Source organism: Bidens hawaiensis, unplaced genomic scaffold, assembly GCF_021521415.1.
Source record: "Bidens hawaiensis isolate Kalapana, Puna unplaced genomic scaffold, B.hawaiensis_p1.1 tig00026889_1, whole genome shotgun sequence".
Taxonomy (NCBI): Eukaryota; Viridiplantae; Streptophyta; class Magnoliopsida; order Asterales; family Asteraceae; genus Bidens; species Bidens hawaiensis.
Window position 1 is genome coordinate 60,656 of NW_027505084.1, and position 27,619 is coordinate 88,274.

Genomic DNA, 27,619 nt, shown 5'->3' on the forward strand with positions numbered 1-27,619 from the left:
CCCATCTTCCTGTGTGATGCGTCGATAGTAGCAAATATTCCGTTGTTGCATTTGTGTAGTTGTGTTCTCGTTTTCACCATGGTAGTCCCTCCCGTTGTTGATAAGACCATGAAAGTACGTTTGCCATTTCAGCTTGATATCCTGCTCCTTAACTAACACTCGTCCATCCTCCTCCTTTATGAACTTCACAGCCTCTAAATCTTGTCTCTTACGCTCCCCAACTTTAGCAATTTTGAACATATGATGCTCCCACTCCTTTGTTTCTATTATTTCATACTCCTTTTATAGGATGTGCTCTTTGCTTCTAACACCACCTTTTTTGCTTCTTTCTTTGCCTTTTTATAAGCATCCCTCAATCCCACTCGTTTCGCTTCGTCTATGCACATCATAAGCTCTATAAAACTTTCTTGTTTATCCTTTATCTTGTCTTGCCCATCCTTATTCCACCACCATGACTCCTTATGTCCGCATAACATTCCCGTTGTGACCAAGAGAGTCTCCTTAGCTTCTTGAGTAATCTTTGTCGCCATAGCTTCCCACATCCGGCTTGTGTACCCATTGACTAGTGTCAGCAAGAGCACTATATTCTTTAAAAGAGGATACTTGTAATCCTTTAAATTTCCCCAACAAATCCTTGGTGTATATTCTTCTCCCTTCCGGCAGCCTGTTTCTCATATCTATATCTGCCACTAACAATCGATGTTGTGTTACTACTTTCTCCCATGGTATAACTTTGCAGTCCTTCCACCGACGTCGATCTCCTTGCCTCATTAATAAGTAGTCTATCTGCGTGTTTCATCCCCCGCCGCTAAACGTAACCAAATGTGAATCCCTTCTTTTAAAGAGTGAGTTTATGATACCGAGGTCGTGGGCCACCGCGAAGTCTAGAAGATTTGTGCCTGTCTCGTTCCTATTACCAAAGCCAAAACCCCCATGTGCGGTATGGAAGCCATCCCTTTGCATCCCGATGTGCCCATTAAAATCACTTCTTATACAAATCGTCTCATTCCTAGTTATCCCCCACCCCCCAACAACTGCATCTAAGCTATCCGAAAACTCTATCTTTTCTTGATCCCCTAGTCCTATATGTGGCGCGTAAGCACATACCACAACACCTACTTCTTCCCCTAGTACTAGCCTAAGCACTATAATCATCTCGTTATGTCTTATGACCTCTACCACATTTGAGTGCAATTCTTTAGACACTAGAAAACCCACCCCATCAGACCCTGAATACCACAACTTATACCCATTGCCCCCGACCCCCCGCTTCCCTTTCCAACTAGTTTCTTGAAGAAACGCTATATGTACCCTATGCTTTTAAGTACATCTACCGACTCCAACAACTTACTATTTAAGGTACCTACATTCCAAGAGCCGACATGCAATGTATACCTCCTATCATTCCCATTTCCTACCCTACCTCACCCACTAATTGCTATTTGGTCGAAATTGAAAATTTTACATATAAAATGTGGTGTATATATATGTATATTTCACAAAATATATATAAATCCCAATCCGATTAATCTCGATTAATCGCTAGCCCCTACCCCACCGACCGACTAGTGTCTTGGGAGTTCTACAACAGCGGTGTGAAGTTGTAATAAAAGTCCGGGAGTTTGAAAGCAACAACCTTTGACGAGTGTTGTAACAAGTTCAAGAAATGGATGACAAAATGAACTGAGGGTTTACCCTATATGCATCAATACCAAGCAAGTGATGGTTTAAACGGTATGTGTGTGTTTAAACTAAGAACTATTTCTTAATTATTCACTAAAATTTGAATTTGTTATAAATATATTAATATTATGGTTATCAACATCTAATATATATTAGCTTTCTCTCCAATTTTCCCTATCCTATATATACATCTCATTATACCTCTTTTTAATACACACCTTATTAATAAAATCTCTCACTTTCTCCCTACATGTCTTCTCTTATATTTAGCTATTTGGCTTGTTTCATAACACGTTATCAACACTAATTGCTTTTGGAGTTGGATCACACATCATAAGATATGTCGATATTGTCTAATTAATATATCATTGTTCATTATTATCTCCAACATAAAACAATTTATATATCATATAATTTTGGATTAGATTGAGGTTTATATATGTAATATCGATTCAATAATGATTTATGCTTAGTTCAGTAAATTGTGTCGTTTAGGTTATTGTTAATATTTTAAGTCGGAACATGAATTAGTAAAACCTATTTGCTTGAACATTAATTGATTTAAATCACGGTTGGGTACGTGTGTTTATGGTTTCATTAAGCTTCAAACCTAATACATCATATTATTCTAATAAATCTAATTTAAGATTTTATATATATGTAAAAGAAAAAAAATCATTTAAGATATTATTTTGCATTTAAAAAAATTGTGTTTCTATTATTAGATAATAAAAAAATGTTATCCTTAAAGATAAGCACATGGAATTTTGGGATATCACAAAACTAAATCTTGTGGTCAAATTTAAAGTTTGAAGTCATTGAAACGAAAACAGTATATGTTTCTCGAGCAATTTTGGTGTGTAGAACATCACTTTATATTATTAATTATTTAATAATTTAATGTTCATGTATAATCGTTAAAATATGATAATTTTTATTATACATGTAACTTATAGTTCAATACTTTATTTTTAAAGGTGATCATCATAAATTATTCCTTTTGCCTCGTTGAAACATATTGATATACGCCAATTAAGCATATATGTAATACTTGATTAAATTTTTATAGTATAATGCTTAATTGCTCATTCATATTAGCTCTCATCCTAAATATATTCATGTCGTTATACTCATTAATTGTATTGTTATGTCGATTATAATATTTGGTTTTATATATCAATGATATATGATAGAATAAATAACAAATATAGAAGATTGTATGCGTAATATATGTATGAAGTTAATAAGGAGCCAAATGGAGCAAAACATTAAATATAGTTTACTAATATATATGTTAACAAGTTAACTTATTCGTCTAATATTTAATTATTTTAATATTTATTGCGTTTACATCTATATCGATGATTATGATAACAAAATTTTGTTACTTGTATTAATAGATGATTAGTATTGTAAATACAAATTTTATTGCCAATACTAAATATGCACAATATTAATTCCCTATTTAGTTACTGTTCAATTCTTGACATGTGTTATCATCAACCTTTATAGTAATCGTAAGTTAAACAGTAACTTTAATGTGAAGTATGAATTTATATTTATGTATTGTGTGTTAATGTTAACATATTGTATTGATTGTTGTTGATAACATCGTAAGTCTATTTATATCTTAACTTCATTAACAATAATTCATAAGTTGTATATTTAAATATGCGAAAGATATATATGAAAAAGCCTGTGCAATAGAGATATTTTTATAAAATAACTTCACAAGTCATACATGATCCATGTGTTATGAATTACTGGAGATATTTGTTTATGTTTCAAAGTAAATTGATATATATATTTGGTGCATATGACATACGTATGGTTAATGGTTAATACATGAATTATAAAATCTGCTTGTAAGTGATGAAAACACTTACCTCATAGTGTGATATTATAATTTGTTTATATGCTGAAAAGTTACAGGTTTTGTTTTATTTCACACTAGGTATACTTTGTATATATCTTATCAATATATATAGCATTGAATCAAACAATTAACCAAAGCTATTATTTATTATAATTCTCATGAAAAAGATGTGCTTAGATATGACAACCGAAGCGTCATATTTTCTAAATCTCATATTAGCTCTATAATCTTACACGACTTGAACATGTAATTACTTCTCAATTGATATTATGAGAAGATTATTTATGAGGAAAAGTTGGATAAGACAATTTATGTTTGTCATGCCTCAATTATAATCATGAAGTAGCAATATTTTTGAAAGAGTATAACATGTTTGATGATTTCGTATCATGTGTCAAAGATATAATTGAAACCATGAAGTGTTACTCCATTTCCTGAAGTGAATGTGACAATTACTAATCGTTGTGAGCATTGATAAAATTGCACTGATGGTCATGTTAATGCTAAGATCAACCATTGGGTATTTAATTATATTCATGTTAATAATGAGAACGACCACCACAGGTGACAAAGTGATTGATCCTATATAAGATCAAAATGTGGAAGTACCAAAGTGAAATAACATGATCTCTTTAAATGATTATACAATGTTATCTCATATTTATAGTCATGCATTAAAGAAGCATAATGCATATGTGATCATAAACCTAAAGTTTATGGATCATGATTATCTAATGGAACGGCCGGTTAGACCACACCGAGTCAATGATGTGAAATTTATTAAGGAACCAAAAGATTCTTCATAATAATTATACATGTAATATTGCTCTTAAGGGAAATCATTTATTTACTAACTAAAGGAGGGTGTGAATCCCTAGATGTTATGGAATTGAGAAAAAAATACACATATCCTAACATGTTACCGTTTAGTGTTTTAAAAATAGATGCATTGTCTAAATGGTTATTAAGATCACAACTTCATGTTTGCATGATCTATGGCTTAGCTAATAAAATAGCAAGCATATTATTCCATATTTGTATGTTTACATTCAGTTATCATAATGAATTTGATTCCCATATTAATAATGATCATTGGAATAATTGTTGAACTTCATATAAATTTTGTTCACACATAAATTGTTTTTTGTTGAGACAATCATTGAACGTCTACAATTGATTTTAAAGCAAGTGATCATAAGAGCAAGAATTCATGTTTGTATTTTTACATATGATTTTACATGTCTTTAAACTAATTCATATCAATCCAACATGTTATAACATTTCCTCCCATTAAAATTGGTTTTTCGTCAGAAACCGACTATTTTTCATTAAATGTTTTTTAGTTGTGCGATATATATTGAAAGTAATCCACCACAACACACAAAGATGAGACCTCAAAGTAGATTGGGAATATATATTTGGTATGAATCTATGTGTATACTTAGAGCCATTTATGAGAGATATGTTTATGGCTTACTTGTTTTCACTTTAAGTGAACTAAAATTCCCAACGTTAAGGGGGAGAATAATAGGAGTTGGAAAAGAAATGAGTATGGATGAATTTCATTGAATTTCAAAGTTAAACATGTGAACAGAAAAAGTTCGAAAGATAATTCATCTATAAATATTATTTATCAGTTACCATACATGTGCACTGACCTAAACAAAGTGACTAAATAAGTCACATATAAAAACTACTAATGCTCCAATTAATATTATTGTCCAAGAAAGACAACCACATATTAGTAAGTCTCTTATGTTCGCTAAAGTGTGGTAGACTAATCGGTTCCAAAAACAAAATTTCCTCGGAAATTGGAGCACATGATCAAGATGGTCAAGTCGAGGTACAGTAAAAAAGGTCTCTTGAAAGACATTAGACATGATGGTTCTCGAAGAACCTTAGGTACCCGGAAATAAAGAGCTCTCGATATCATGTCTAGAATATATGGAATCGAAGTAACGTCGACGTCGCTATACTTATATATATATATAATTAGCGCTTGAAATGATGATGATGATGAGGATCAAGATTCTAAATCTGCCTACAAAAAATGATTGGCCAAAGTGGAAAGACGCAAATAGGTCAAAGTTGAATTATGTAAATGACAGAAAGTTTATTGGACCAGCAGTCCTTACAACTAAAGTTGTAAAATGTGTTAGATACAAACGGGTCTTGTATATGAGTTATGAAAATTCATCAAGTGATATAAGACAAAATTGATGGTGCAAGGATTTTGCAAAGAGCCATGATTAATTATGAGATGACACATTCTCCCATGGTGGAAGCAATGACTTTCCGATGACTAAACAGTCTAGTAATATCAAGAGAGAACTGATATGCGTCTAATAAATATTGTTATTCAGTTGATACTGAAAGTTTACAATATGAAGGATTTGAATTATCAAATCATGTAAAGTAAGTTCTCGAGAACATAATAATTGCTATGTATAGAGTCATATTTGAATACTTTACGATTATTGAATATGTTGAACATAATTGGCACTCTTGAAGAGTTTCCTAAGGTAATTGTTAGGACTGATATTTTCTCTACTGAGGATATATTATCCTTGAAGATATGTCTGGATCAGTTATCCTCCCTAAGAGCTTTAGAACCATGTCGAAGATCAAGGATCCTCAGAGGTTAATATTATTAACAATTGTTTCATGTGTGTAGATTAATGTTCAACAGAAGTAACGGCTATGTGACTTGGTCCACCTTAAATCTCGCAACTTGGAAGCTACCAGCACGTGGTCAATGGACGTTGGAAGACTAGTGGGATAGTGGCGAATTGATAGGACTATTGTTGTATTTATTTTCTATATATCGAGATAAGATCGATTAGATATGACACTTGTATTCACACACACTCAGGGCAGAACTCACTATTCTATCTATACACGTTAGCTACTACAGTAACAACGATCTAATCTCCACAACCTTTGTAACCATTTTTTGATATTAATAAACCGGTGATCAACGAGTTTTCATCACCCGGGGTTTTTTTCTTTTGACCTGAACAAGGTCAAAAGGTTTTTCCTCGCAACAAATCACTGTGTACACTCCATTTTTGTTCATATAATTGTTATTGTTATCGTAGCACTAGACCTCACATTAACAGATTTGGAAACATTATCCTTAGATGATTTTTATCCAAAACAATTTGGCGCCCATCGTGGGGCAATTGGTGCTATAATCCATATTATTCCTATCATTTTCAATCTTTTCATACCCATATCACTATCAATGGCCTCTCAATTAACCTCTGTTTCGTCAACCATGTCCTCTACGGTTCCTCTCTCATCAAGGACGATGCCGAAGATGCCTCCGCCAATCACGTGAGCACCTCGGCCTGCCGCTGCTGGAAGCAAGACAAAGCTTCCAGTCTTCTAGAGCTTGAAAAACATTGCTGCTGCGCCGGTGGTTAATACTAACAGTGATGTTTCATCTATGTTTTCGCAGATTAAAGCATACATGGAGCAGCAGAACAAGACCAACCAGAGGATCCTTCGTGAGATAGAAGATCTCAAGAAGACTAAGAGGCCAGCGGAGGATCACACTCCCCTGATGCCCAGGATGTTGGATTTCACTAGTCCAGGATCCATGGCTCAGTTCACACAAGGATCATCTATCCTTTAACAGGGATCCATGGGTCAACAGACTGAAGGATCCTCACTGTTTCAGCCAAGATCATCTATCCTCCAATTTAAAACCTTACTCGATAAAGTTAAATGGTTAAACTTTGCCCGTAAAATTTTCATTCTTAATTGACAAAGTTTACTCGGCATCTTCCACATATAATCCTTGCTCGGTCAAGTTAACTAATTTAAATTTAAGTAAATATGAAGAAAGTTTACCCGAAATACCAGATTTCTTGAGAACTTAATCACAAGATAAATAATCAAGTATAAAATATCAAATAAGTATCCTTGCTAGGAATCAATTAAGATACCCAAATAAATTTATCAAATATAAATCAAGTAACTCAATCTAGCATAAACCCTATCAAAATCAGAAACTCATTCAATCAAGTATACTTTGATGCATAGTGTGCCCGAGCAACCTTCCTAATATAGTGTACCCGAACAACCTTCTTAACAAAGAATACCCGAATAACCTTCCTAGAGTATAAAGTGTGCCCGAAAAGATATCTAGAAGACAGTGTACTCGGAAAGTCAAATTTTGAAATTACCAAGTATATTGAGGGAACAATAGTTTACCCGGAATATAAAGTGTGCCCGGAAGACAAAGTCTGCCCGAAAACACTTGTAATTTCAAAGAAATCATAATCACAAATAACACATAGCATGCTCGGAAATAGATTAAACATAAAACACCTAAGTGTACTATAGTCTAAAAATTTCAAAGAACTTGCCCAACAGTCCTATGTTAGCACTAAGCTTGCTAGGACAATCATATTCAAACATCAGGTATGCCTGGGAACTAAATTAAACAGTTTAGTCTACCCGAGAAAATTCAAATCATCAAATCATACCCTAAAAAGACAAACTTAGATAAAACCAACTAAGTGTGCCCGGAAAGGTTAAAAAGCATAAAACCTTACCCGAAAAACGTATTCAATCATAAACAATCAGGCTTGCCCGGAAAGTGACTAAAATAGTAACTCTACCCGAAAAATATCAAATGCTTCAAAGCATGCTCGAAAACAGTAAGCTTAGATAAAAACATCTAAGTGTACCTGAAAAGGTTATAAAACATTAAACTTTACCCGAAAATACATATTCAAGCATATTCAATTGTTTTGTGGCCGGTGAGGTTAGAGAACATCAAACCTTACCCGAACATACATATTCAACCTATTAAAGGCAAAATGCAACGTTGTTTGACTTAAACCACTTGTCAAAGACATTTCTAAGTTATGTATCATTTCAGATCATAGTTTAAGAGCAAATGGTGCATTTAGAGATCAAATTTCAGTTATGTTTCTTTTCAAAACAATTTCTTTTATAAACTGAAAAGATCTCAGGAATGGGATCTTATTGACTAAGTAGCTTCCTCAATACTTCATTCTCAGCATTATTATGACTACAAAGACAGGTCAACAGCAAGTCTAGACTTAACATGATTTTCATTTCTTTGGTGATATGATTAAGATTCAATTAAGTTGCAGAAAATTTAATGGATAACACATGTTGTGTTCTGATGCTCCTTATCTATCCTCAAAGCTTATTTGGCTTTCTCCAGAACACCCCAATTTGACTTTGACCCCCTGGTTTTGGTTAAAAACTTTCAATGACAGAACATTTTTTTTAAAAAAAAAATATTTATAAGATATTTCTTTTCAAATCTACAAACATATGTGAGGTTGAACGTTGGACTTACATGCCACGCAAGTCGGACTTACAGGCCTTTCATTCAGGATGTTTAAAGGACTTATATTATTGCCTCCACCCTTATAGTTCTGGAATTAACTCTCATGTTTGCATTTTCCCATTTTATTTTTTTAATAAAGAGTTTGTGAACATGTATCAACTTTTGGTTGACAAAATATTTGAAATTTTAGTAGTTTACATCTGTTTTTTGTCATTCTTTAAAAGATGTTTTAATTTTGGGTAACCAAAGACCAACAGGCTTGTGTATGACTGGATAATCACTTTTCTGCCTATCGTTTGAAAAGATTTATCTTGGAACATGCATAGACGACAATGTAACTCCACATAAATCTTAGCATTTTCTTTATGTTTATATCACCTTAGGTTTTACATATCATGAGAAAGCAACCATACATGTTGATGACTGTACTAAGAGTCCTTTTAGCCTAATAAATCCATGTGATTGGCTAAGTAGTCAATATACTATCATTTCCCAAATTTAAACAGTTTTAAATTCAGACACCCCAATATCTTCTGTTTGACTGGTAAATGGTTGTTCTGTTTGACCATAAGTGGTTAGCAGGACTAACCATATATGTAAGTATATGTCCTTTCTAAGTGTATGAATAGAAAACAAGTTACATATTGCCCCAAATGACTTCAATTTTCCAGGTTAATGGCTATCCTATCTGTCTGAAACCAGATGACAAGACCAACATATACAAGTATATGTCTTTCCAACTTGAGAAAATGACAAAATTTTCAGCAAAAGTAACTCTTGAGACTTTTCATTGAAAATCCTTTGAAGCTTCTTTAAAGCTTGAACTGAATAGTATTATCATATCCCAACACCATTAACAACTTGCTCATGTTTGACAAAAATTTTGTGATTATGTGAAAATTCATTTGATAATTCATTTGAAACCTTTAAATTTGACATAAAGACATATTTTGACACAAACAGTTGTAACATATTCAAATCTTAATCATTCATAACATCATCAAAACAAGTAGACATTCTTAACATTCATAGTCTAACCTATCCTAATAACATCAAGATGATCAGATAACATACATATTCAAGCAGTCATAATCAAGTGATTACTCATGACATCAGATAAGCATTTAATCGTTTAATCAATCCAAACTACTTATCATAATATCAAAACAGTTGATTGATAATCAACCATTATCATCAATGACATATAAATTGCACAGATAATCAGTTAAGCACAAAAACAGTTAACAGTAAACAAGTCATATTCATTAACATATTCATTTAACATTCAAAGTATGTGATCTCAAGTAAGAATAGTCAATCAGCACATTGAGACACACACTAAGCACACATCGTCAATCAGACCTCCTGAGTTGATCATACCCAGAGCTTTCAGAAGAAAGTTGAATCTGGTTCTGTCAAGTGGCTTGGTGAATAGGTCAGCCAAGTTGTCACTTGTGTCAACTCTTTGCATTTCAATCAAACCGTTTTTATTACAATCTCGATGTCTGATTTCAATATGCTTAGTCTTTGAGTGTTGGACTGGATTCTTTACAGTAAAGTATGCAGCAGTATTTTCAATGAGAATAGGGGTTTTCAGAAAATTCAAACCATAATCCAGCATCTGGTTTTGAATCCATAGAACTTGTGCACAGCAGGCAGATGCAGCAACATATTCAGCTTCTGCAGTTGAGATTGAGACAGTTGTTTGCTTATTGCATTGCCATGACACTAGCCTGTCACCCAAAAATTGACATCCTCCTGAGGTTGACTTTCTGCTCATGTTGCAGCCATCATAGTCACTGTCTGTGTAGGCAATTAGATCAAATGATTGGTTCTTTGGATACCAAATCCCCAAGTATGGTCTTCACTTCAAATATCTGAATATTCTTTTAACAGCATTCATGTGGGAGACTTTTGGACTTGATTGGAATCTTGCATGGACACACACAGCAAACATAATGTCAGGTCTTGTAGCAGTCAGGTACATCAGAGATCCAATTTTGGCTCTGTATTCATGTTCATCCACAGGCTCCCCCTTTTCATCTGCAATCATCTTTTCTTTGGTGTCCATTGGAGTTGAAGCAATTTTGTACTCATGACAGTTGAACTTGTTCAAGATGTCCTGCACATATTTAGTTTGGTGAATGAAGATCCCCTCATCCTTTTGCTGAACTTGCAGTCCAAGAAAGAAGTTCATTTCTCCCATAGAGCTCATGCTATATTTGGATTTCATCACCCCTTCAAACTCCAACACATTTGTTCATTTGTTGAACCAAAGATGATATCATCAACATAGACTTGTAACAACAGCAAGTCTGATCCCTTTCTTTTGTAGAAGAGTGTCTTATTAATGGCTCCCCTTAGAAAATCATTTTCAATAAGATGATTTAACAGCTCATCATACCATGCTCTAGGAGCCTGATGCAATCCATAAATGGCTTTGTTTAGCTTATACACCCTGTTTGGATATATTGGATCCTCAAAACCTGGAGGTTGAGCAACATACACCTCTTCATCAATCTTTCCATTTAGAAATGCAGACTTTACATCAAGCTGGAATACTCTAATGTTATTTGAGGCAGCATATGCAAGAAAAATCCTGATAGCTTCAAGTCTTGCCACAGGAGCAAAGACTTCCTCAAAGTCTATTCCTTCCTCTTGAAGGCATCCTAGTGCCACAAGCCTAGCTTTATTCTTAATCACCAAACCCCTCTCATCCCTTTTGTTTCTGAAAACCCATTTGGTTCCTATTGCATATTTGTAAATTGGTCTATCAACAAGATCCCACACATGTAGATCTCTGAACTATGTCAGTTCTTCCTGCATTGCTTCTACCCAACTATTGTCTTTTAGTGCTTGATCAATGTTCTTAGGCTCTATTTGGGATAGAAAGCAGGAGGAAAGACAGATGTTTGCAATTTCTGAATGACTTCTTGTGACTCTTTCATGCAAATCTCCAATGATATTTTTAGAAGGATGATTCTTTTCCACATAAGGAGTTTGAACAATCATATCTGTAGACATATTTGTGTCAAGATTTGTTTCATTGTGATCTGGTTCTTCAATAATCAAATCAGTTTCTGCATCATGAAATTCTAGTGCTTCTTCATTATGTTGTTCTGAAGTAGATGCACCGTTGTTTTCTAAATTCAGTCTTTGAAACAGATCTTGAAACCTTGCAGTAGATGCAGCTTCTTCTTCATTTGTTTGGTTACTTGTGCTTCTCTCATTCTGAAGTTGATCATCCTGTACATCTTGATTGTCTTGACTAATATCAGTGTGATCATTCTCAGACTTGTGATTGTTTTCTTGATCATTTACTTGATCTTGATCAATAATATCACTTGAGGAGTTCTTTACAAAAGTATATTCCTTTTCTTTTCTAGCAACCTTTTTCCACAATTCTTCTAAGTCCAGTGGTTTCTTCTTTTTCTCTTCAATTACACTGGTCTTGTAGAATGAGTCATCAAAGTCTTTAGGGTAAATCTTGAAAGACCTTATCAACTTTTCATGATCAAACAGCCATGCTGCACCATCAACTGTGTTGAATTGATTCTCATTAAAGATGATGTCAGATGATTCTATAACACTCAGATTGTCTTTCACATATACTCTGTATGCCTTTGAGTGTGTAGAATATCCAACAAAGAAATAATCTAGAGATTTTGTTTGAAACTTGTTCAAATAATCCCTTGTGTTCAGATGAAAACATTTGCATCCAAAGGGCTGGAAAAACTTGATATAAGGCTTTCTGTTGTTGAATATTTCATATGGAGTCTTGTTATACCTTTTGTTTACAAGCACCCTGTTCTGAACATAGCAAGCAATATTTATTGCTTCAGCCCAAAAAGTAACAGGCAGGTTAGCATATGCTAACATGGTTCTTGCAGCTTCAATCAAAGTTCTATTTCTTCTTTCTGCAACACCATTTTGTTCAGGAGTTCTAGGAGCTGAGAATTGTTGAAGTATTCCCTTTTCTGCACAAAATTCTTGCATAACTCCATTCTTGAACTCAGTACCATTGTCACTTCTTATCATTTTAACCTTCTTATTCAATTTGTTCTCAATCATTGTTACACAACCCTTAATCAAGTCTGCAATCTCATCTTTGGTACCTAGGAAATAAACCCAAGTATATCTTGAATAGTCATCAATGATCAGCAGACAATATCTTTCCAAGTATACTTGGCACACTCACAGGACCAAACAGATCCATGTGAAGTAATTCAAGTATTTGATCAATTGAGTTGATGAGCTTTGACTTATGAGAGGATTTGTGTTATTTGCTTACTGACATGAATTACAATGATTTTCCAATTTGAATTCTCTTATAGGTAATCCAATCACATGCTCACCTTTCACAAGTCTGTTCATGTTCTTCAAGTTCACATGACACATTTTCCTATGCCACAATTTTGACTCATTTTCAGTGGCTTTGGAAACAAAACAAGCACCTTCCCTTGAAACAGCTTCTTTCATATTTAGTTCCTACAAATTACCATTTCTTGGTGCCATCATCATAATCATTTCAGGTGCAATCACAAACTCAGGTTTTAAGATGAAACAGTGAGAATCATCAAAACTGACTTTGTAACCCTTATCACACATTTGTGATATACTCAGTAGATTATACTGAAGACCTTCAACATGAAACATATTGTCAAATGAAACCTTTCCATTTGCCAAGATTCCTTTCCCCACAATCTTTCCACCATTTTCATCACTCCTAAATGCTATAGGACCTTCATACTTTTCTTCATAATTGACAAGTGATATTTTGTCACAAGTCATGTGCCTAGAATAACCACTATCCATGTACCATATGTCATTCAGAGGAGTGGGCTGTTCATGCACAAAAACAATTTGATTAGTTGAGTGATGAAGTGCAGGCCATTACAGCTTGCAACTCATCATTTTCAGTTTCTGAGACAGCTTGGGAAGTGAGTGTTGTTGGTTTAGGATCTTCTGAATTGTCTGTTTCATAACCACACTCTCTTGGGGTTTTAACAAATGAGGTTGAGTTCTGGTATTCAGCTGAGTCACTGGCATACTCTTTTATCACATAGTCCTTCTTTTCAGAGTAGTCTCTCACACCAGCAAATGTCTCAACCTTAGTTTCTGTCTTAGGTTTCCAAAGGAAACCTTGTAGTTCATAACCATGTTTTAATAAGAACTTCTCATCACCTGTCAGTTATGTTGATTTCTTTCTTGAAAAGACACCTTTGTTTCTTATCTTTTCATTTCTAGGTGAACCTTGAGATTCATCAGATTTGATTGATTGAGTATCTTGTTTGATTCTTAAAGGCTGAAAGTTCTTTTTGGTCAAATTTTCTTGTTTCTTAGGAGACATCTTTTTCTTACTGATATAGTCACTTGTTTCTTTGATTTGACTTCAGTTTTCTTCTCACTTCTTGTCTCTTCAGCTGATTTCAACTCATCTTTCTTTGTGGTGTCATTTTCACATACCTTTCCTTTTCCCATGTATGCTTCATACTTTTGCTTGTACTGAACAAAGTCTTGGCCATACTTCGTTTCATCTGGGACATGAAAGGGTTTGAATTTGAATCTTTCATTACATGAATCTGTGTGATGACCATATTCATCAAACTTTTTGCACCAAACCTTACCTTTGAATATTTCATGCTCTTTTGGTTTCTTGAACCTTTCACTTTGTTTAGGTGACTTGACTCCAAGAGTCTTCTGAGTCTTCAGACTATCAAAATCAATAGAGAAGGGAACAAACTCCTCAATTTTGATGTCTTGTCTTTCAACTGCGCTTTTAACAAAGATAATTTTCTCCATAATCATAGGTTCCTCATTACTGCTTTCTTTATGCCTTGACTGTCTTTCTCATATTCTTCCATGGTTTCAACTTCGTCAACATCTAACACTTCATGACTAGAAAAGATTGGATAAACAGGGATAAAATTTTCTGCATCAACTTCTTCAGTTACTCTCTTCTTTTTGTTTTGTTTTATCCTTTCCAACATAGTCTTGCTTGGTGGCCTGACTGCATTGTAACTTATCTTCTTCTTTTCACAAATGTCAAAAGATACATGTTCTCTTTTCATCTTATCATTTTGCTTCTTCATTCTTGTTGTAACAAATGGATACTTTGGAAGTTGATCAACAGATTCTGGTTTCTTGTATTTTCTTCCTCTTTCAGCAGCTTTGATTTCCTCATCAGTGATTTGATCACTTAAATCACTTAAATCATCTTGATCCAATTCAACAGGATCAAAGTCATCCTCAGAGACTTGAACTCCAATTGACTTATCTTCTTTTACTTCTTCTTTAATCACAAACTCACCTTCTTCATTCACTTTTACCTTCTTGTATAAATCAACAAATTCTTCTTTGTCTTGAAAGACATCTCTGAATTGCTGCAAGTATGCATCTCTCTTCTCTTTGTCAACTTTTGGCATGAAGTTGTTGTTGAATGGAGGTGGAACTGCTTTGTATTTGTCTTGGTCCTTTACTTAGTTTAGTATACCACATATATTTCCTGTTGAGACCAAGTTCTTCAAAAATTCAGTTTCAACTTGCAGTTTAGTGTTCTGCGCCTTTTCTTCAACTAACATCTTCTTTAATCCATCAATCTCAGTGATGTATCTGGTTTGAGCTCTATAACTAATCATGCAATCATCTTCCAAGCTTTTAATCTTATCTTCACTGATCATCTCACTAGCCTCATACCCATTGATGATACTTTTTTTCCTAAAACACTCACTTTCCAGCTTGCCTACTTTTGTTTTCAATTCATTGATAATTTCATTTAAATAAACAGTAGGAGCAGAGTGTACCTGAGATGATGATCCAGATTCTTTCTTAATTATGGCCATGAATGCCACATTTGCTTTCTTGATATCATCTGCAATATCCTCTTCATGATTGCTCCAATCAAAATTTTCCTCATGTTGTGTAGTCACTGCCACATTTCCTTGATTCCTGATCTGATTTTGGTTGGCTGGAACAGTGTTGTTTGGAACATTTTGAACTGTTTGAAGGTTTTGATTGTTGTTCATTTGAAAACCTTGATTCTGTTGCATACTTTGTTGTTGATTGTTCATTTGAGGCTGAAAGTTGTTGAAGTTGGGGTTGTAATTGTTGTTGGGATTGAAGTTGTTGTTGTTGAATCTTGACTGATTTTGTTGGTATTGCTGCTGACCTCTTGCCTGTTGATTCTGGAATTGATTCAACTGAAAGTTTCTTGGTTTATTGCATTCTCTTGCAAAATGAACAGGTTGCTGACAATTGTAGCAAATTGCTTTTGACTTGTCAAACCAATCCTGTCATTAGGACCAGAGACCTACCAGTTCTGTTATACAGCCTTTTACTTCTTAAAGCTAACATGGCAGCTTGCCATTTCAAATCCATGTCTTCCAAATCATCTTCATCAATTTGCTCCAAATCATCTTGTACCACACACGTGTGAATTAAATTCTTTGCAACAAAGGCATTATATGACTCAGTGAACATAGATAGCAAGGCATGTGTTTCATTGCCTTGACCATTTCTACCACTAGAATGAGGTAAATTCCCACTTTCCATAGAGGCAGAATCAGTGTCATAAATCAGTTGCACATTGAACCTCTGCTGATTTCCTTGATTACTTGTGCTACCACCAATGAAATATTTTGGATTATCAGCATTATGTTCAACTGGTTCTTCAATAATGGGAATTTGCTGTTGATTCTTGGTAGTAAGATTTCCCATGGGTGCAATCAATGCATTTGAAACATTGAAGCAGGGTCTTTCTTCCTTAATCTTTTCATTCTCTATCATTTCAAGTTCTGCAGCCTGAAGGAAGCACACTACATCATCCAATTTCAATTCATTGAAATTATGCTTCTGAAGGATGAACTTGCAAGCAGTATACCATTCCTTTGGCATTGAATTGAGTAACTTTGTATTTAAATAAAAGTAAGTCATTACATAATCAGTTGTCCTCAACTCATTCACAATAGCTAGAAAACGTTCTAGAATTGATTTTAACCTTTCTCCCTCCTTATACTTGAACCTTTCCAACTGTTGCTTCAATCTTTGCTTCTTTATATTCTTCAGCTCAGTATTCCCTTCATACATTTCAAGGATGACATCATACATTTGCTTGGAAGTTGTGTGATGTGCCACCTTGGTTAAAGTATCCCAAGACAAACCTAGCTTAATCATAGCTAAGGCCTTGTCATCCACCTTTCTCATTCTTTCTCTCACAGCAGCAGTTGCAGCTGTATTTGCACCTTCCTCAACCGCAGCTTGTGGACCATTCTTGATGGAGTTCCACATATCAACATCATTGTAGCATACTGCTGCTTCATAAAGCACTTTCCACTTGGTAAAGTTTTCCTGTCCATACAATCTTGGTATCTTGTTAGGAGACACCTGTTGTTCCTCATATCCAAACATTTTCAAAGATTCAAAGTCAGTTTCTTTGTAGAAAGAAAAGTTTTAAAATAATCATATCTGAAAACAGGTTGTCCAGATCTGATGTGTCTGATATGATTAGAGCAAGATTTATATATAAAGATTAAAGCTTTAATTGAAATAAGGAAGAGAAAACACCAGTAGATTGTAGATCTGGAAGAAAAATGAAGAACAGAGCTACTGATGTCACAAATCAATGGAACAGTGGTCTGCTTACGTCATCTTTCTTCACATCTTCAATCAGTAACAAGAATCTTTCCAAAATAGCAGTAACAAGCTCCGATACCACTTGTCAGGTCCCCAATTGTAGGTAGATCTTTACAAAATCAAGTCATAACTCACACAGATAAATGTGTCAACAAGGGAATTAATGACGGGTTGCTATATTTAGAAAGATTACTGTTTATTAAAGGCGGAATCAATAATAAACAGGGTAGTTACAATCAATAATCAAAGGTAACTAACACAAACAAGATTCACTCAAAAGATTTCCATTTACATAATGTTCATCATACAAAGGGTAATCGATTTAAGGTTGCTATACTAAGACAGCCGTCACACACAAAAATATTCTCTCTGAATTAATGTGTATGTCTGCCTTAGGAGGCGTGCCCTAATTTATTTCTTTTATAGGTCTGACACCTCCTTAACAGCTGTCATTCCTTCTAGAAACCCTAAATGATAAGACATACTCAAATTACATATTCAGAAATAATCCTAAGTGTAAAACAAGTCTTCCGGGTAGGCTTTGCATCAATTTTGTCTTTCCGAGTATGCTCTGCCATCCTTCATAACTTGGTAACATAGAAGTGTGCTTGGAATTAGTTTCCGGGTAGACTTTACTTGAAGAGTATTTTACCAAGTAAAATACTCACCGGGTAGACTTCAATCTTCTTGACTTTGCCAGAATTTTCCCGACAAACCCTTACGAGCAACCTTGTTCTTCAATGGTCCCTTCAACTCTTTGTTAGAAAATAACTTATTAGTAAAGTGTGCTTGGTAGTACTGTTCCTTGCTTGATTTGAACCTTGCCTGATGATACTTAGAGATATATCATTAAAACATCAAGCATACTTGGACCAACTTATTAATCAATACCTTGCCCGGTCTTCCAATTACTTGGCTTCATGAGCTTGGTTAGCCAAAAGCTTACTCGGAAGTGAACATTACTTGGCTATGAAGAACAGACCTGCTTGATAAAGTGATCCTTGCCTGGATAAGTATAAACTAGTGAACCATGCCCGGTAATACACTAATTTGCAAACCTTGCTCAGATATTCACTAAAGAAGACTTTATGAAGATAACCTTGCCTGATAGACAAAATCTCGTACCCGGCTAAGAAAAAGCTTGTTCGGAAGTCTAAGGTCTTCCCGGATCCATACTTAGCGAATTCTGAGGAGGTTGAGAAGATTCCAATCTTCTATATGTCACATAGAACAAGTCTTTGACTTAACAATCTCCTTTAGGTCAGTTTCTTGACTCAACATAATCCACGTGCAGACCATAGCTTCTGGAGGACCAACTCCTATAGTAGACTCCTCTTATCCCAGCTACTCATCCGGGATGCCAACCTTAACCCAGCAAAGAGGTAACTTGTATGATCATATATCCTTCAACAAAGCTATGGCCAAGGAGCAACAGAAGCTCAAGGATATGATATCCAGTGTTCCCAGGGTGATACGACCAATCCCTGAGATACCTGAGGGAAGCCATAAGTTATCTAGATTTGCTCCACCTATCTGTGAGCTGAAATCCCAAAGCGGTTCCAAACCCCCAACATGAAGACTTACGATGGGACCACTGATCCGGAAGAACATGTGGCACAATACAGAGAAAGGATGGAGATCAATCCTATCCCTGAGAGACTCAAGGAATCTTGCTTGTGCAAAGGCTTCGGATCTACACTGACATGATCATCGTTAAAATGGCTGCTAAGTCTTCCTCCCTTTTCAGTTACTTCTTTTTTACATTTAGTTAACTTGTTCAACAGACAATTTTCCTGTAGCGGGAAATTTGAGAAGTTAACTAGTGATTTAAACCGAGTTATCCAGCCAAGTGATGAATCCCTTAGGGATTTTGTTACGAGGTTCGGCAGGGAAGCTCTGGAAATCCATAATCTTGACATGGCTACTGCTGTTGAAGCATTCAAGATGGCACATCATAGGGGCTCCCCCTTTTATGATGATCTTGTGATGACTCCTTGCAGGTCTTTAGATGAAGTCAGAAACAGGGCACTCAGATTCATACGATTGGAAGATGACAAGAGGATCCAGGATCATCTAGGGAATCAAACAATGCAAGAATCCTCTGACAAGAAGCAAGGATTCTCGTTCAAGAACAACAACTCGAAGCCCTACTCCAAATTCAACAATCAAAACGTTCGAGTTGTTGAAGAAGAGGATGATGATGAGGATTACCCCAGCATTTCAGAATATTGTTTCTCCGTAGATACCCATGGCTTAATTTGTTCCATGAAGGATCTAGGGGAAAAAGCAAGGTGGCCCCGAAAGAACGAGAAGACAACCACCTTCAAAGACAAATCTAAGTGGTGTGCTTTCCACGAAGATTTTGGCCATATGACAGATGATTGCATTGTCTTACGGAAGGAAATTGGATACCTCCTGAGCAAGAGCCACTTCAAAGAGCTCTTGGGAAGTAAGAAATCCAAGATCCAGGATCCTGAAGATCTTCCACAAAAAGCAACACCACCACCACCAGATGTTCACGTGATCAACTTCGTCTCCAGAGACTACGACATATTCCAAACTTCTTGTCCCAAAGAAGAAAAACACGCAGAAGAATTCAAATTGGATGGTCAAAAAAGACCACTCATCCCTACTACTCGAATAACTGATAAGAAAATGTTCTTCAATTCGAGTATCCAGGATCTTCACCAGGATGACCTAGATGTGCGAATGGTCAATTTCATCTCTGGAGGATCAGACATATGTGGAACTTCCTTCCCCGCAGCAAAAAGGCTTGCCAAAGAGATCAAGTTGGATAACGGAGACCGACCAATAGTATCCACCACTTTGACGACAGACAAAAGGATCTTCTTCGATGAGGAAGATAAACTAAATATCCAGGATCCTCACCATGACGGTTTGATTATTACTTTATGTATTGCTAACCATTATGTACGCAGGATCCTGGTAGATGGTGTGTGTAACACCGCGTCTCAAACCCTATAAATTTTACTTTAAAAATACTAACTTTTATAAGTATAGGGACCAGAATGTAAATTCTAAAAATCTTCTCCCATCGCGATACGCGACGGGGTAACATTTAACCCATTGCGTAGCGTGATGGACTTGCACAACAACCGAGACATGGGCGGTGTAGCGATACGCTACGGCCCAAATCACAACGGTCATCGCGTATTGCGATGGCTTTGCTGAGTCATTGGACACGTGTCCAAAAACGTGTCAACACGTGGCACGATATGACAGGCCACGTGTTATCATCTGGTAAGACGGCGTCGAATTGCGGCGTCGCAGTACGCGACAGGGTAAAAGGAACCCATCGCGTATCGCGACGGGGTACGATTTCTGCCTATAAATTAAGGGTTACGGGATTGACCCATTTTCATCCCAAACACAGCTCCATTTACACACACTTAACTTTGAAAGGCGTGCCCTATTGCCTTAACAAGCCGACGTGCCATTTTCTCGTAGTTCGTGCAAGGAACGAAGTTATAATCAAGCTAGCAATAGTGTTATCGAGTAGATCAAGAACCTTCCTTTTTTCTTATTATCAACCTAAGTATCCGCGTTAAGGTAGGAGTTATGCTTAAGTTGTTTGAATTATAGCTTAGACTATCAATCAAGGCTATGGCCTTTAACCTTGATCGTATTTTACAAACATTCACGTCATAAACGAGTTTTTATAAACGTTACTTCAAAATAAAGTAATGTTAATCAAAGATACATTTTTGACGAGCATGTAGTAACTGTAAGGGGGATATCACTAGTAATAATTTTCTTGCCTAAGGAAAAGTAATTCGTATAAATCCCAATCAACCGAGGGACCCATTTACTTACCAGGAGAAACTTACCAACATGATAGAACCTATTAAGCCAAAGCATGCCCTTTCAAACGTCACATAAAATCAAGTTTTTTCATTCACAATCAAAAGATAAATGATTTCAAGGTTAAGCTTACAATCATAGCTTAATCAACTAACATCATTCAAGTATTTATAAAAACCTATTATGTATAGGTTAAATATCATTCACAATCAATCAATCAGTCAAGGTTTTCCAACACCGACGGTACAGGTGAATACGTTAACCTTTTCAATCAGTCAAAACATATTTATACTCGACAAGATAAACAGGTGTTTGTCTTAACGATTCAGTCAATGATTTCATGAGATTACATGATCTCTAAAATGTTATAATACAAAATAGAAAATAAAATCAACTTAGACCGAATATACATGTGTCTGGATCCAAACATAACTGTTAAGTCCACTCAATCAATCAAGTCAAGGTAGCCGTGGACTAAACGGTCATGACCAGTTCTCTGTTCAGAGCCGTTTGGCTCAGAGAATACCGTTATGTGTGTAGGGCAGTGGTGCATATACCGGAAGTAGTAATGCTTCCGCTGAGGTTGTTAAGAAAACTATGTTTGTATTATAATGTCATTCAAATGTTTTATAGAGTCATACGTGTTCATCAGCATATAGCTGACGAATTTTTCCAACCCATTGCAGGTAACTAAGCATAAGTAGCATTTACAAGGATTGGAGTCTTAATGAAGGTAGAAGCGCGTACAAGATGGCTTCGTTTTGATAACTAAATCCTTGTAATATGAAACATATCTTTTGTAAACTAAAACTCGGGTAATTAATTCCCGAGTAAATTTTCAATGTAAACTAATATTATATTCAAACCAAAAGTCATCCGCTAAAATTAACCATAAACTCTGATATATTTACGAAACAGGTACCAACTTGTGGTCACACACCTAGGCCCTAAGTCGGGGAGTGACAGGTTGGTATCAGAGCCATCGGTTTCAGCGAATTAGGTATTTAAACATTAGTACCTAAGCTTTAACCTTAAAGTTAATATTATTATTATTCGTAGGGATAAGATAGGATTGGTAAACTTCCTATCCCTAATCTAACTACGTGCAGATATCTTATATTAATTACCTTAGTCATAGACACCGAGTAGCAATCTGATCAAAGCCGACATTCAACTAGGAACCATCCGATATGGAAAGTAGTAATAGCTATTATACAAGCTTTTTCAATCACAGTCAACCAATCATTCCGATGTTACCATATGGGAGCCAACCCGTGTATCTCCCAGGAAGTCAACAATGCCCAATCGAAATCTCCGACAACACTGCTGACAACATTCCTCAGTACCACCCATCTGAAATTCCCACTTACCATCCTTCCGAGGAACAGGAAGTGCAAAGTAAGATCAAACAGAAGACTGAATCAGAATCATCTAGCTAGATGAATTGTCACTCTGATCAAAGGAGATGGCAATTCGGATCACCACCATTTTGATAAACTAAATCCTTGTAATATGAAACATATCTTTTGTAAACTAAAACTCGGGTAATTAATTCCCGAGTAAATTTTCAATGTAAACTAATATTATATTCAAACGAAAAGTCTTCCGCTAAAATTAACCATAAACTCTGATATATTTACAAAACAGGTACCAACTTGTGGTCACACGCCTAGGCCCTAAGTCGGGGTGTGACAGGTTGGTATCAGAGCCATCGGTTTCAGCGAATTAGTTATTTAAACATTAGTACCTAAGCTTTAACCTTAAAGTTATTATTATTATTATTATTATTATTATTATTCGTAGGGATAAGATAGGATTGGTAAACTTCCTATCCCTTATCTAACAACGTGCAGATGTCTTATATTAATTACCTTGGTCATAGACACCGAGTAGCAATCTGATCAAAGCCGACATTCAACTAGGAACCATCCGATATGGAAAGTAGTAATAGCTATTATACAAGCTTTTTCAATCACAGTCAACCAATCATTCCGATTTTACCATATGGGAGCCAACCCGTGTATCTCCCAGGAAGTCAACAATGCCCAATCGAAATCTCCGACAACACTGCTGACACCATTCCTCAGTACCACCCATCTGAAATTCCCACTTACCATCCTTCCGAGGAACAGGAAGTGCAAAGTAAGATCAAACAGAAGACTGAATCGGAATCATCTAGCTAGATGAATTGTCACTCTGATCAAAGGAGATGGCAATTCGGATCACCACCATTGAACTATCAATACCAGATCCCACCAACCACTGCAGAACCAAGCCGTAAACCAAGGATGAGAGCCATCCTGCCATACAAAAAGAGATTTGTTCAATCACCAATCAAGAATCCTTATGAATCGGGGGAAGAACCCGAGGAAGAGGAGGATCCCGAGGAAGAAAATGAGGAGAACGAAAATCCTTATTTTCCTCCATACGTTGGACGAAGACCTTCCATATTACAACAAGCTAAAGAAATCTGTGAAGAGGCAAACCTGATCGAGGAATTTTATACAACTAATATCCCCAATGAGGAAATGAATACATATGTTGCAAATCCACACCTCTATCCCCAAGAGAACGCTTATCTCTTCCCAGCTGCATCCGCACCAACGGGATACCCTAACCCGCCAAATTCAGTGATGGATGAGCTAAGGAATGAGAAAGTTGACAAAAAGAGAGTAGGAAAGAAGATAGTTAAGAAATGTGACAAGATGAAGAATCTTGTTAAAAAGTGGATTAAGGATTAAGAATCGTTGTTACGTACTGTTGTTAACTGTTATGTTTTCTTTGTAAAATAAATAATGTATTATAAAGAAAGTCTGTGTTTTCTCTGAATTTTGTTTTATTCATGTAACAGCATGTCTAAAGCCAACAGTAATCAAGAAATGCAAATAAGTAATAAAGAAAAGACCGTAGCAGAAAACATAAATAGCGATAAAGAAAAGACTGTAGCAGAAAATATTCAAGGGATACCGAAAGACTATGTGCTCGGTATCCGCGATTTAATCAAAGAAGCTGTAACTCCTCTTTATGACTTAATGAAAAATGATCCAAGTCGAACCGCCTCTCATTCTAATAAGAGGGCGAGTCGAAGCAAAAGCGAATCTGCTACTTCAAAAAGAGAATCAAAGAAAGAATATAAAAAGGAATCAGAAAAGAAAGAAAGTAAGAAAAAGGAAAATAAGAAAAAGAAGGAAGTAAGTGATGAAAGCTCCACCGCTGAAAACAACCTCCGTGATAAAACCAAGAAGTTAAAGATACACGAGGGTTGTGATTTCAAAGTGTTTAAGGTTTATAACCCCAAAGAATTTCACGGGGATAAAGGAGCGATAAACACCCTCCATTGGTTGGAGGAGATGGAATCGATAGTGTTGATAAGTAAGTGTACTGAAAAAGAGAAAGTGCAGTACACTTCCCAGATGTTTAAAGGGGAAGCATTGGAGTGGTGGAATACCCCAATCGGAATCAAGGGTAGAGAAAATTTATACAACCTGGATTGGTAAACGTTTAAGGCCATGATATTGAAGAAATTCTGCCCAATCAATGGGATGGATCAAATTTAGACCAAACTGTGGAACCATAAAGTTGTGGGAACCAACCTCAAGGAATATAACACTAAATTTCTTGAGAACTGTATAATTGTACCTCACTTGGTCACTCCTGAAATCAACAAAGTGACGCGCTATATCTACGGGTTGCCAATAGAAATCCGTGACTTAGTCCGATCACATATGCCGTCTTCGAAGGAATCTACTATGAAGTTGGCCGGGTATTTGATGGATGGAATGATAAGGAATCGGGATGAAAATAAGAAGGATGATGGAAAAACAAGTGCGGGTGGAAAATGAAGAAGACAGAAAAGAAAAGAAAGGGGGGGTTTGTGTATAGTCGCCCCATTTGCAAGTCATGCGGTAGGAGACATTTTGGTAGATGTCTTCGACCGACTAACACCGTTATATGTGTATTTTGCAAGAAACTAGGACATTCGGAAATAGATTTGAGGAAAAAGACAGCAGTATGTTTTGAGTGTGGTGAGAAGGGACACTTTAGTACTGAGTGCCCAAAGAAGAAGCCAATGACAAATACGGTAGGTGCAAGTGGCAGCGGTGCTAAGACCGAGGCCAAGTAAGGAAACGCACGTGTTTTCATGCTAGACACTCAGAAGGCAGCCGATATACCGGACGTGATCACCGGTACGTTTCCTATAAATAATGTTTATGCTAGGATTTTATTTGACTCGGGTGCAAACCAAAGCTTTATAGATTATAAATTTTGTAGTCTATTAAATGAGCCCTTAGTTAAACTAGATAAACATTATGATGTAGAAACCGCTGATGGAAGTTTAAGTAGAATAACCGAGGCTTTAGATAATGCCACAATTTCTCTAGCCAATCATGTCATACCTGTACGATTGTTACCCATGACATTAGCAGGTTTTGATGTAGTTTTAGGTATGTCCTGGTTATCGTTTAATCAAGCCCGTATCCTATGTAACGATAAAGCCATCGACATTCGAACACCTAATAACAAAACCATTCGTATAACCGGAGATAAAGAAGGAGGAAAGGTAGGAATCATTTCCAAGATTAAAGCAAGTCATTGCATAGGTAAGGGATGCCTCGCGTTCATGGCATATGTAACGAAAGAACCCAAACCAAAGAAAATGGAGGAAGTACCAATTGTATCTGAATTTCCAGACGTATTTCCTGATGAGCTACCAGGAGCCCCGCCTGATAGAGAAGTAGAGTTTAGGATCGACCTCATGCCAGGAACATCACCAATAGCAAAATCTCCTTATCGTCTAGCACCTACGCAAATGAAAGAATTGAAGAAACAATTAGATGAATTATTAGAAAAAGGATTCATAAGACCGAGTTCGTCACCATGGGGAGCTCCAGTTTTGTTTGTAAAGAAGAAGGACAGATCAATGAGGATGTGTATAGACTACCGAGAACTGAATAAGGTCACGATCAAGAACAAGTATCCACTTCCAAGAATCGACGATTTGTTCGACCATCTTCAAGGAGCAAGTTGTTTTTCAAAGATTGATCTTAGATCGGGTTATCACCAGTAGAAAGTGCAAGAAGAAGATATACCAAAGACAGCCTTCAGAATCCGATATGGACATTATGAGTTCACCGTAATGCCTTTCGGACTCACTAATGCTCCAGCAGCTTTTATGGACATGATGAATCGAATTTGCAAACCGTACTTAGACAAGTTTGTTATCGTTTTCATTGATGATATTCTTGTTTATTCAAAATACAAAGACGATCATCAAGTTCATCTCAAAATCATACTTGAAACCTTAAGAAACGAGAAATTGTATGCCAAATTCTCCAAATGTGAATTCTGGTTATCCGAAGTTCAATTTCTTGGCCATGTTATAAATGAAAAAGGTATTCAAGTAGATCCAGCTAAAATAGAAGCCATTACCAAGTGGGAGAAAAAAAAGACACCGACTCAAGTCAGAAGTTTCCTAGGCTTAGCCGGTTATTACCGAAGGTTTATTCAAGACTTCTCCCGAATAGCCGTTCCATTAACTTCACTCACGAGAATGGCAATTAAATTTGAATGGGGATTGAAGTAAGAGGAAGCATTTGAAACACTTAAACAAAAGTTAACCAATGCACCTATTCTGGCCTTGTCAGAAGGACTAGAAAACTTTATTATTTACTGTGATGCTTCGGACACGGGAATGGGATGTGTTTTTATGCAAGGAAAGAAAGTAATTGCTTATGCTTCGAGACAGTTAAAGGTTCATAAAAATAATTACACCACACACGACCTTGAATTAGGTGCTATAATTTTCGCGTTGAAATTATGGTAACATTACTTGTATGGTGTTAAGTTTATTGTATACACTGATCACAAAAGTTTAAAGCATATATTCGATCAAAAGGAATTGAATATGAGGCAAAGGCGATGCATGGAAACGCTTAATGATTACGACACTGAGATCATATATCATGAAGGAAAGGAGAATGTTGTGGCTAACGCTTTAAGTAGAAATGAACATGAGAAACCAAAGAGAGTCCGAGCTCTTAGATTTGAACTCAAAGTTGATTTAGCTAGTTAAATCAAAGAAGCTTAGAAATTGGCACTAGAAGTAGGAAACAGTAAAGCTGAAAAAGAGAATGGTACAATCGATCAACTAGTCAAAGGAAGTGATGAAATACTAAGACTTGGTACAAGAATTTGGGTACCAATGGTCGGGAGTTTTAAGAGATAAGATTCTAGAAGAAGCACACAAGTCAAAATATATGATGCATCCGAGAAGT